Source organism: Pseudoliparis swirei, chromosome 22 (assembly GCF_029220125.1).
Source record: "Pseudoliparis swirei isolate HS2019 ecotype Mariana Trench chromosome 22, NWPU_hadal_v1, whole genome shotgun sequence".
Classification (NCBI taxonomy): Eukaryota; Metazoa; Chordata; class Actinopteri; order Perciformes; family Liparidae; genus Pseudoliparis; species Pseudoliparis swirei.
Window position 1 is genome coordinate 21,362,451 of NC_079409.1, and position 12,500 is coordinate 21,374,950.

Below are 12,500 nucleotides of genomic sequence, written 5' to 3' on the forward strand. Positions count from 1 at the left end.
CTCCGTCTGGTTTCTCCCGCCTCGTGTTCTCCGGGCCGCCGCCGGCTACCTTGGGTCCCAGCTGGCTCTCGATCCGTCTGTTGCTCGGGGGCAACTACACAGGGAAGAGGAGACCAAAGACAGGGAGCTTTTTTATAACCCCCCCCCCCCCCCACACACACACACACACTCACAGCCCATCCACCACCAGCAGCAGCAGCACTACCTTTCTCTGCTGGCTCTTGATGTTGTGTAAAGAATCCCCCCCCCCTGGCCTCAGTGCCCTGCTCCCACATTGTATCCAGATGTGAGGAGGATAGTTGAGGGGAGGAAGGTAGAAGCCCCTGGTGGTGCCCCCACACACACACACACCCTCAAACACACACCATCCCAGCTAAACACATCCCAAACACATTTGCACACTTAAGGGCCTTTTATTCAAATATCCCGTGGTGTTGTTTTGACACACACACACACACACACACACATCACAGCATCGTGACTATGTTTTTTTGGAGATGAGAGTCTATCGCTCTTCAGGCCAACTGGCTGCCATCATGTAATCTCTCTATTTAAAGAGCGCAGCCGCTAATCCCATCAGATTATAGATGACCAACTCCACAAAATCACACAATTAATCAGCCTAACAATGGTCACTAAAGGCTGTCGCTCCTAAAAAAACAAACCCCAATATGTCGAAATAAATCCCCAAAAAGAATCTGCCCCATCTAGATTTAATCTAATAATTTAATTTAAGAGAGACTCGACATCCAGTGCTAAAAGCTCTCCAGACCGTCTCAATCTCGTACAACAAATACGACGAGTGCCGCTCCGATGGGGTTATTTAAGGAGATTCTGAGATGACATCTTTTTAACATCTTGCATATTGATTTTTTAAATCTGGTTTTGAGGCTGGAGTCCCACAAGCTGTCGGTGCGGCGAGGTTTAGGCACCTGGGCGGCGGCTCCACGGGCATCGATGTCCCAGATACACCTGAAGGCCGCTCTGTGTGCTGTCCGTGTGTGGATTAGAATATATATTTTTTAAGGCTGCTACTGCCAACTGTTAAACTGAAGCGACGGAGAATTTCGACGAATTCTATTTCATATTTAAACCTTTTTGAGGGAATTCCAAAACGATAATCAGCGTGTGAATCCCGTGAGACGGCATTTCTTAAACTAAATAAACTGCTGCCGACGGGATGAACTCAGATCTCTCCTTTACGATCCGAAGCGTTGATGGATCCCACGACACGGCGATCGACCTGCGCCAGCAGAGCGCCGCGCCCGGCGGTCGGTAAACGTCGTGTTGCCGGTGATCTGGAGATCATCGCCCGGTGAAATGTTCGCGGTGAAGATCGTTTCATATCGTTACCTCCATCAAACCACGAGGAGCAATCCATGACTCTCTCTCTCCACCCCCCTCTCTCTCGATCCCTCTCTCTCCCTCCCTCTCTCTCTCGTTCCCTCTCTCTCCCTCCCTCTCTCTCTCGTTCCCTCTCTCTCCCTCTCTCTGTCCCCTATCTCCCTCTCCCTTTATCTCCATCTCCCTCCCTCTCTCCCCCCTCTCTCTCTCTCCCTCTCTCCCTCTCACTCCCCCCCCCTCTCTCTCTTTAAATCTGGGTGTAGTGTGAAGCCGGTCGGGTGGTGCCATGTGAAGAGAATCCTCCGTCGCTCATTCCTCATCGTCTCGTTTTCTCTCCTTTCTTTTTTCTCTATGGCTGTTTTTTTTGCTGCAGGTAAACTCCCTGTTGGAAGCACCTGAGCTCTCCGGGGGAGGGGAGGCGGGGGGGGGGGGGGAGGGAGGGTTGCTTGATGCAACATTTGCTCGTTAACCCCGTCAGTCGCTCCGTCCAATTAACCGGTCGCCGTTAGCCGGAGCGGAGCTGAAGTTCTCAAAGGAAACGTCTAAAGCGGGCCGGGTTTACTGCTGCAAACATATTGCGCAACACTATCTCCCGTGTGTCCCGGGTGCAGACGACGAGGTGTCATAAATATAATCTGCATTCATATTCAGGGGGGGAGGGCAGTTGCCCCTCAATATCCCGGGCCCAGTCCAAGAATCACCTTCAGTTTTTGATTATTGGTGTCTGGTGTTGACGAACAGAGACACTACGGTGGCACACGTACAACGATTATAAATACACGGTTCTGTCGTGATAAGTAAAACCAAAAGTTGTATAAATGTTGTACCTGAGACGTGAATGGTGATTAGTAAAATAGTGTGTATTACTAATACAGCATGACAGTGAGCCTGCTAGTTATAAAATAACTTATCTACTCTGGAGTTATAGAAATCTATATATTATAGTGCTTTTTATGCAAAATAACACCAACCATGGTGGGTAGAATATGGTTTGGCAGTTATCCAAGTTTCTTGTGTGAACTAAAAAACAAGTTAAGTGAACACATTCTCCTCATGGACATCTAATAAAGGCAAAATAAATGTGAATATGGCACGCCAACAGAACATGTATAAATTATGAAGAATTAGGTGAATAGACCATTGTTTGAAATATCTTTGTGTTTTCATGCCATCTTTGGTTAAACCTCTGGGAACAGCTGTTTTCAGCCATTAGAGACATTTAGGGTGATTGTTAGTCATTTATTTTTACTCCAACTCAATCGCGGTTTAGATTTCTTTAGATTTCCAATGTTTTATAAACCGAAACATCTGTAAAAACAGAGGGAAAAAAGGCAAAGTTTTCTCGAGAACTCACCATTTTCCCCCACACAGCCACCCCACCTTCTACACACACACACACACACACACACACACACACACACACACACACACACACACACACACACACAGGGGGAGGGGGTGTAACTACACCAGCAGCTAGTCTCCGTAGCATTATGGGATGGCTCCTGGCCAGCCTCCTCCTGTGCTGTGGTTACACTGAGTGTCATAACACGGCGTGCAGCGAGTGATTCCATCACGCTTCCTGTGAAGCACCGGACGCAGCGGACGACCACAGAGACTCGTTTGATACGCGCCGTTCTCGTCAGACAGCGGTGATCAATAGTCTTCTCTCCACCCCCCCGCCAAAATAAAAGTCCTGTACGCTGGACTTTTTTTTCTTTCTCCCGCTCTCCGTGTGCCTCGATCTCTCAAACCTCCCTCTCCGTCAGCTCTTATTATCCCAATCTGTCTCCTGCCGTGACTTCACATCACTATTTACCACTTATCTTCCCTCTGCTGACCCCTCCCCCCCCTCATTATTTACTCTGCCTTTTCTCTCTCCTTGACATGAGTCTCTCTCGCTCTCTCGCTCTCTCGCTCTGCCTTGTTGTCCTTAGTATTAGTTTAGAGCTTATTCATTTTCTCCACCGGGGTGGGTGGGTGTGGGGGGGGGGGGGGGTTAACAAGCCGGCGTGATTTCATCACCGTGAATCCGGCATCCTGATAAGACGTGACCCAGATGAGATCTCCGGCTCTTTTTTTGTACAGCCATCCATCACCGACCACGTAGCCACAGAAGCTCTCTCTCTCTCTCGCTCTCTCGCTCTCTCTCTCTCTCTCTTTTGGTAATGGCTGTCAGCCTGCATATGAAAGAAATGTGTCACGCGCTCTCTAGTGTCCCGTATAAAAGGCGAAAAACATTTGTTATTCTCATCTAGCGGCCCCTATGTGGTGCTTACTTTATTATTTATTATATATAAATATTATTTGTCTTTATTAAAACGTATTATTATTAATATTGTTAATATTATTAATACTATTATTTATTATTTATTATTTTTGGTCATGAAATCCTGGGCAGATTTCTTAGCACACACACACATACACACACACACACACACACACACAAACAAACAAAACCCTCCACCATAAACAAGACTTCCCTTCAGAGATTTACGATGATGAGGTTCCGGCGACCTTATTGACCTTTGTGTTATTATTTATTTCTGATCGTATCGCCTCGTGTTCCTGGACGTTCTCATGTCCGCAGGACGTCACGGGGGATTTCATTACATCTCCTTATTACAAGGAGATGTTCAAAGATGTGTTATTATTTATTGTTTCATGGAAAATTTTATACTTTCATATCTGAACAGTACTTATGAAGCTACGGCTTAGCTTAGCATCGAGGCTGTAGACCGTGATGTCATCTCCATCACGAGGTCACACAAGACACTTTTTAACCAATCGTGTTCAGCTCACCAGGAGCTCCGGCTCCGCCTTCATCTCGTCTCTTCGGGTTCCTTATGGTTTTAAAAGTTATGCTTTTACATGCTTCGGCTGATGTAATACTTTTAAAGCATCAATATTGAAGAAATATATATATATTGTGTTTTATAAACACATACAAACACATTTCTTTAGGGTGACCTGGACAAACAGGTAGCGACCTAAGAAACACAAAGTTACCAACAAAAACACAGAACAAGACGAGTTAAAAGAAACTAAATGTCAGGAGACGGTGACATAACAGACTTCAGTGGTATTGATTTCCACCATATTACACAACACTATTATCACATGACATGACGGCAGTTTATATGGCGCTTTTTTTTTTTACAAATCATAAATGTTCTTTAATAATGGTTATATGACAATCCAACAAGGATTTATAGGAGGCTACATATGCTTTTTATTTTTATCACAAAGATTTATACATGTGCACACACACACACGCACACACACACACACACAGACGGGGTTCACAATGCACAATAAGATAGATAGATAGATATATACTTTATTAATCCCCAAGGGGAAATTTGTCGTCACAGTAGCAGCACCAATAAACTAAACACACGAGAATAAAAAATAAAATATAAAATACAGGGATGAAAGATATAGATGTATACAAGTGAAAGATATAGATGTATACAAGAAGTATACAAAGTAAAATATAAAATAAAATATATATGTATATATACAACATATATGCATACACAATACAATACTAATGAATGACTGCAGTGTAAAATTAAATTAAATATAAAAATATTAAATATAGACAGATAACATGTTTTCCAGGGGATTCGTTTGGAGCTTGGAGCTTCTTTATAATATCTATATTTGTTGGCGTGTGTGTGTGTGTTTGTACTTGTAAGAGCAGTGTGTGAACCACCTAGCAACAACAACAACTGCCTGTTGGAGCCCACACACTCTCTCTGTAGTAGAGCCATCAGGAGATTTCTGTGGAACCCCTCCCATCCAGCCTGCCTCTGTGTGTGTGTGTGTGTGTGTGTGTGTGTGTGCGTGCGTGTGCGTGCGTGTGTGTGTGCGCAGGCGGCAGTGAAGAGTCAAAGCCAGATCTGTTTCTCCGTTGCAGGATGTGATCTTCACATTTTGCCTCGAGCTAAAAGACGATGTTTTAAAACAAAACCGCCACGTAAGAGAAGAGAAGTCAAAGGAAATTCAAATCACACACACACACGCACACACACACACACACGCACACACACACACACGCACACAGGAACAAAACAAAGCTGTCAGTTCAACACCTCAGCATGGACCTTTTGTTCCTTAAATCAGTCATAAATGCCCAATTGAGCTGTTCAGGAACGCCATGACAGACGTTAAAATGCCTTTGGGGGCTAATAACACGTTAAACTCTGAGCTGAAGAGCAGCTGACATGTTTTAGGGAAACAGCTCTCATCTTAAAATACCTTGTAGTAATGGTGTTATCATTGGAGTTTGGTTTCTTTGTAAACTGAAGTCCTTTCGGGTTGAAATTCGTCTAAAATCGTCTGTGTGTGTGTGTGTGTGTGTGTGTGTGTGTGTGTGTGAACTCTCTAACCACTGTGCAGAATAAAGTGCTTGTATCACAAAGTGTGACAGAGAGAGAGAGACAGAGACTCTGAGCTCACCGGTCTAATTGCACTTCAGAGAGACTGATTTGGGGGTTCAGTCGCAGAGGTTGTTAGGGGGGGTGGACGGATGGAGGGAGGAGGAGGAGGGAGCAGACGGGGAGAAGGAGAAGAGGGGACAGAAAAAGAGTTTCAATTTAGATTTCAATCGAACGCCATTAGCTCGAGTGCCTCCTCCGAACCCGAGAGCAAACCTGGAGAGGTCTGAGAAGCGGAAGTGTCTGAAAAGTGCGTTCTTTCTAACGGCCAGCAGGGGGCGACTCAAAAATAGTTTTGAAGTGTATGATTCTCACTTGATTTTGGTAAGCCAAGTCGAATTATAGAGCCATGGATGTCCCTCTCATTCGGCTGGAGGACGTTTTTTTAAATGCGAGTCATTAAAACACTTTTACCCCCCAAAAAATTCCCGAAAACCAGACATGTTGGTGGTCTTCAACCCGGCCAAAGTGATCGAACACCTCAGTGGAGCTTGTAAACACGAGGTCGTGGTCTCTTCTTCACATTTTGCTTGCATATAAATATGTTATTCAGCGTTCAGTTGTTCTTGGCTCCTCCCACTTGTGTCACTTCTGGTTGCGGAAAAAAACAAAACAAAGATTGCGATGTTCATAAACCGATGGGTGACATCACGGTAGCTCCGCCCACTTCTTATAAAACAAGCACAGTTGTCACTTTTCTCAACGATGAGTTCAGAGATGAATGTTTGTGTGATGGTAAATGTTGCGCAACATCTAATCAGACAGTTCAGGATTAAGATTAAGATTTACCGAAGAACAGCACGAAGCATATCCATCCCCTCGAGAGGAGCTTGGATCATGTGATGATGATAGTTTAGTCTGCGGTGCACGGTGACAGCAGATCTAAATGTGTGTGTGTGTGTGTGTGTGTGAGGAATGCTGCTGTGGTGCAGGCGGAGGAAGGGGGGTGGGCGGGGGGGGGGCTCTATAAGCAGGAGCACCCAGGGGTTAACGAGCGGTGTGAGAAAAACAGGCAGAGTTTGAGAAGGAGGAGGGGGGAGGGAAGCACACACACACACACACACACACACACACACACACACACACACACACACAGAGTCCCAGAGGGAGCTGAAGATGGCTGGGCCCATGAGAGCAGGCAGCTCTTGTCGCTCTAAACTCGTCTCCATAAAATCTGCAGGTCTCACTGCGAGCCTCATCACTTATGAGGAAGTAAAGTTTATTTATTTACGCGTCACATTAAGTGTCACAAAGTGTCACAAAGTGCAGTATCAGTCGTCAATTTAAACAATTTTTCAACACGAGGGGCCAAAACATATCAACAGTTAAGAGAGAGAAAAGTAGAATACACTGTAAAAGATGGTGCATTAAAATAAATATACAGAGAAGAGAAAAAAGCAGGTCAAAAGATATTCAAATTAACCAGATGCCAGTTATGAGATGGAGTTTAAATGATATCTATTGAGTCTGAAGACCTTTAAAAAGAAGTGGACGAGCATCCACAATAAGATGTCATATCTGTCGGTCGAGCCTCCGTCCTCTACCAGTGTGTGTGTGATGTCCTCATGTAGTGTCCCGGCCCCTGACCCCCATGACCCCGACGGTAATCCCACGAGCAGGGACCGCTCACCAAAATGTAACATGACAGTATTGACCCAAACACCTGCCACTTCCTTTACACACACACACACACACACACACACACACACACACACACACACACACACACACACACACACACACACACACACACACACACTGAGACCCCGGTGGACTCTTTTCTCTCCAAAGGCCCTTCTCACGCAAATAGAGTAGGCAGGCTGGATCCCTTGTCAGCCTATTTATCAAAGAGGGGGGGGGGGCTTGAGAAGGGACAGACAGCGTAGACCCCCCCGTACCCCCCCCCTCTATTGTTCTTGCCGGGTTTAAGGGATGGGGTGTTGGGGGGGGGGGACTCGGGATAGGATGGGAATTGTAGACCCCAACAATGCATCCAAACCCCCCACTGCTCCTCCGGCTGATGAGCATGACCTGCTCTGACAGTCCAGGGGACGCCGACTAGAGGGAGACGAGACCGAGAGTACGACACAACTCAGGACTAACCGCCCTTGGAAAAAGGTCGTAGGACAAAAAAACCAAAACGGCTACGAGATTAGATCCTAAATCGGGGTCAATTATGAGTCACTTTAAACAGAAATCAGCCGAAATCAGCCAAACTAGAGCCAGACCTCATCAAACTGACCCGCAACACCTGATTTGAGCTGTTTGGGTAAACACGATGAGATGCTGTGATTTGTGTTTAAGACTCAAAAGAGCACCGGCGAGCCCGACTGGACCACATCCGTCATCCGCCCAGAGCTCGAGTCAACCCTGGAGATACAACTGAGTCACACCAGAGTGCAAAGAAAGAGACAAACTTTCGTAAACGTTAATAAACTGCCAGTCCAGACACACGCCGGAGTCAGACCTCAAAGAAGAGGCACCCAGTAGAGAAATGACTCAAAGAAACATCTGCACCGCATGCATCTGCATTTAGTCCATTAAAGATTCGCCCATGGAGCTTGGATGTACACACACACACACGCACACACACACACACACACACACACACACACACGCACACACACGCACGCACACGCGCCATGAGGTCACGTGCAAGTATGTGAGCAATGTGCTGGATTGAGTGTGTACATTTTGACAAGGCAGTGATATCAATGTAAGAAAAAAAGGCTAAAGTTAAATGAATGCTGAGATTCTGTTTACACACATAAATATACAATATCATTATTTTTGTCGTGTTTTTAAAAAAAAAGTTTAAAAAAGAAGAATGTCCTCGTTCAAAAAGCTTCTTTGGTGCTCCACAGCTGACATGTTGCCACCCTAAAGATGTGTGTGTGTGTGTGTGTGTGTGCATCAGGCTATATGCTCCACCCCTCTCTCTCTCTCTCTCTCTCTCTCTCTCTCTCGCAGTAGACCTCTTTGTCTGCCGATTTAGAGCCGGGTGTGAGGTGAAGAGCGGCCTGTTCATAATGGATTATTGATTGGTCTGAGAATACACTGGCTCTGCACTGTGCGTGTGTGTGTGTGTGTGTGTGTAAGACTCCATACCATCTCCTCTGTCCCACTGAATGTCTCCACTTCATAGGCAACCAAACACAGGACAGCAAGTTTTCTTTTTTGTAAAGTGCTCCCTGTATGTTATCCTCTGTGAGCCGTGTGTGTGAATGTGTGTGTGTGTGTGTGTGTGTGTGTGTGCAGCTCTCTGTACGGGCCGTTAAGTTCTCAATGCTGCCTGTATGAAACAGTATTAAAAGCCCACAGTGTGCACACATATAGACTTTCACCGAAAAGAAGTGTGTGGACGACATTAAAAGCCCCTCTGTGTCGCTTCTCGATCCCTCAGTTGCGTGTGTGTGTGTGTGTGTGTTTCAACAAGAGGTTCACTCTTTATCCCCCCCCCACCCCGCCCAACCCCCCCGCTGAGTATTTTTTTCTGAACCTCTAACGCTGGTCTCCGTGAGGGAAGAGGAGCCCATCGCGGCTGAAGGATGTCCCGCGCGGTCGTTATCGGCGATGAGGCGACGGCGCGAGCGAGTCGGCGTGTTGTGAAAGACGATCTCCGCAGCGCCGCGGCTGCAGGAGATCGGCGCCGCGGCGGCCTCCGAGATGATTGCCGTGATGAAGGTGGACGACAGTGTTTTCTATCACCGAGGAGCAAAACAAATAAATCAGGAAGAGAGGCGGAGCACCTTCTGCTCAAAAGCTTTGTGTGTCGACTGCACTGCTTCTGTTGAGTAGCCATTTTAATACCGTCTTTATTTTTTATTCGTGCACCACACGTGTTCCGCGAGTGGCCTCTAGAGGGAGCAAAGGAGCAGATTTCAATAATTAACTTAGTTGACATGTATTGAGGTGTTTTTGTGGTCATCGTCGTCACAGCAGTGTTGATATTAAACGTGTTTTTAGTCTGAAAGTCGGCCTCTGATAGATCTACTGTGTGACAACCAGAACCTAAGACTGCACTAGTTCTGTTGTGTAACCATTTTAATACTCTTTTATTTTTATTCGTGCACCAAACGTGTTCTGCGAGTGGCCTCTCGCAAAGGAACAGATTTCAATTACGAACTTAGTTGACAGGTTGATTTTTCTTGTTATTGTGCTGCTCCACATTTCATTTCATCATCGTCGTCACAGCAGTGTTGATATCTAACGTGTTTTTTAGTCTGAAAGTCGGCCTCTGGGACAGACCTCATGTGTGAGAACCAGAACCAAAGCTGTGAGCGGTTAGCGGTGAGCGGGCCCTCTGGGCCGACCCGCTCGCACAGTTTGACACCGCTTGTTTCGAGACTCGCTCCAGATGTGAACCTCCGGGGGTCTCGGCAACAGAAATAGCCTCTCTCGAGAAGGATGCGTGCGGATGGGAGAATAAGAGTGCTCTTCCTCCTCCCGCCAGCGTTTCAGAAAAGAGGCCGTGGAGGGCCGAGCTGGCGGCGAGGGAGGGGCCACAAAGGAACAGTCTGTTTTTGTTCCGCGGTCACTACCAGCTGAGTGTCGGCCCCCCGCTCGCTGCCTGTGACTCACGGTGGGGCCGCGTAAAGCTCCACCCACGGCAGCGTCTGACATCGGACCGATGGCGCTCCCCGTGAGGGTCGGACCGGCCTGAACTATTTAAAGGTGATCGATTTTTGCGGAGGGAGGGAAAAAAAATATAGGAGGTGACCCCGAAGTGACGCGGCATCAGAAATACAAACCGCAGATATATCCTATCTCTAGGGTTGGGTGCCGAAAACCTGGTGCCAATATGGCTGGGCGCGACGGGGAGACCGGACCGCCTGAAAACGTGGAGACCGACGATGACGAGGGCAGCCTGAACTCAGATTAGTGCCGTAGCGTTGATTGCAAGTCTTGCATTCATAAAAGCAGGCCAACAAATAAGAAATTAACCATTATAAACATGTTTATGCTAGCTCGTAGCTAGCGCTAGCTCGTAGCTCGTAGCTAGCGCGAGCTACGAGCGCGACAGTCTTTTAAAAAAGAATTAAGTATCGATTCAGGCGCCGTTTAGGCACCGGTATCGTTTTAAAAGTACCGGTTTACCCATCCATACCTATCTCTAGTTTTACTAATCTGTGTGTGTGTGTAGGTGTGTGTGCGTGAGTGTGTGTGTGTGTGTGTGTGAGTGTGTGTGTGTGTGAGTGTGTGTGTGTGTGTGAGCTTTATTAACTGGAGGATGCCAATGACAGTCAGAGTTTAACACAGCGGTCCGTTCTGAGCTTCAGGAAGACCCGTTATCCATTTACTGTGCCGTGTTGGCCTTTAACGGAGCTGTGGCGCCTCCCTCCTCTTCCTCTTCTTCGTTCTGATGACTTGGATGATTGCTAACGTGTCCGTCCGTCCCTCCTCGACAGTTTCTCCTTCCGTAAGCCAATTTGTCATTTGTTGTCCTCCTCCCCTCCGCCTGTACCGCCCGCATTGTTTCCCTCTCTGGGGGATAATCTCATTACGTTTCTATTTGCACATGCGACTGTCTGGTGGATGACAGGCTTACTGTTGAATACTCTCAACCCCCCCCCCCCCCCTGACCCCCAATCAGCGAGGCCGTTTAACAGGAAATAAGATTATTATCCTCTGTTTTTAGCGCACAGAACTGGAAGAAACTACTAATTATTAATGAGCGACATTAGGACGTGGAGACAGAGAGATGGAACAGATGGGAGGGGGGGAGAAGAAAAAACAGTGGATGGATGGATGGGGTTGGACGGCTTTGTGTTACGTATTCTGCTGATTTATGTCCATCGTCGCCCCGATGGTCCTCCGTGTCGTGTGTTGAATGTGATTCCTTGAGCTCGGTTGTTTGAGTGGTACGTCGAGGATATCAATCTCCCTTTATTTTTATTATCTTTCTTATAAAGCCGACAATTTCGTGAATTTGGCTCAGTCAGATTGGATGTTTTTCTACCTGTGAGCGTCTGATGTAACCGAGGCGCCCGAATCGATCCGAGCAAATGGCAAAATATAATGAATGAGAAAAAAAATTCAAAAAAGGTGCTAAAATAAATAGAACTACAAACTGCACAAGGTGCACATAATGATAACAGTGTTTGTTCTCCTGTAATTGTAATACTTATATATAAGTATATATATATATTATATATGTATAATATATATATATACATCATATATAATATATGATATATATTATATATTATTTTAGCTTTGTTTTTAGTGAATTGTCATGCAGATCATTTTATCTATTATATATAATGTATAAATTATATAAAATATATATTATATATATAATGTATCTATAATATATAGAGATAATATATATATATATATTATAATATAGTATATATATCATGTATATATAATATATAGAGATAATATATATATATTATATATATATATAAATATATATATATATATATATTCTATAAAAGATAAAAAGATCAGCATGACAATTCACTAAGAACAAAGAGCTAAAAAAAGCTCCCATAACTGATAGTCAACGCTATCAGTCATGAAAGTTAGTTTCTGTAATATATATATACTGTATATATATATTATATACATACAGAGAGTCTGCTGCATGCCGGCCTGCTCCGTGAGACTTTGCTGTGGCGCTTTGAGCGAGATGTTAATGGCAGCATGTGAGCGTACTCTCGATTACAACGTCAACGCGCTAATTGCTTAGCAGGCGTATTGTCGACCGCA

At 45.5% G+C, this 12,500-nt stretch overlaps 1 protein-coding gene across 7 annotated transcripts in view; it reads left to right on the plus strand.

The window, feature by feature from the left end:
* The window catches only part of znf516 (zinc finger protein 516), a 51,931-nt gene that overhangs the window by 15,546 nt on the left and 23,885 nt on the right, over positions 1-12,500 (plus strand). The window lies entirely within an intron of this gene.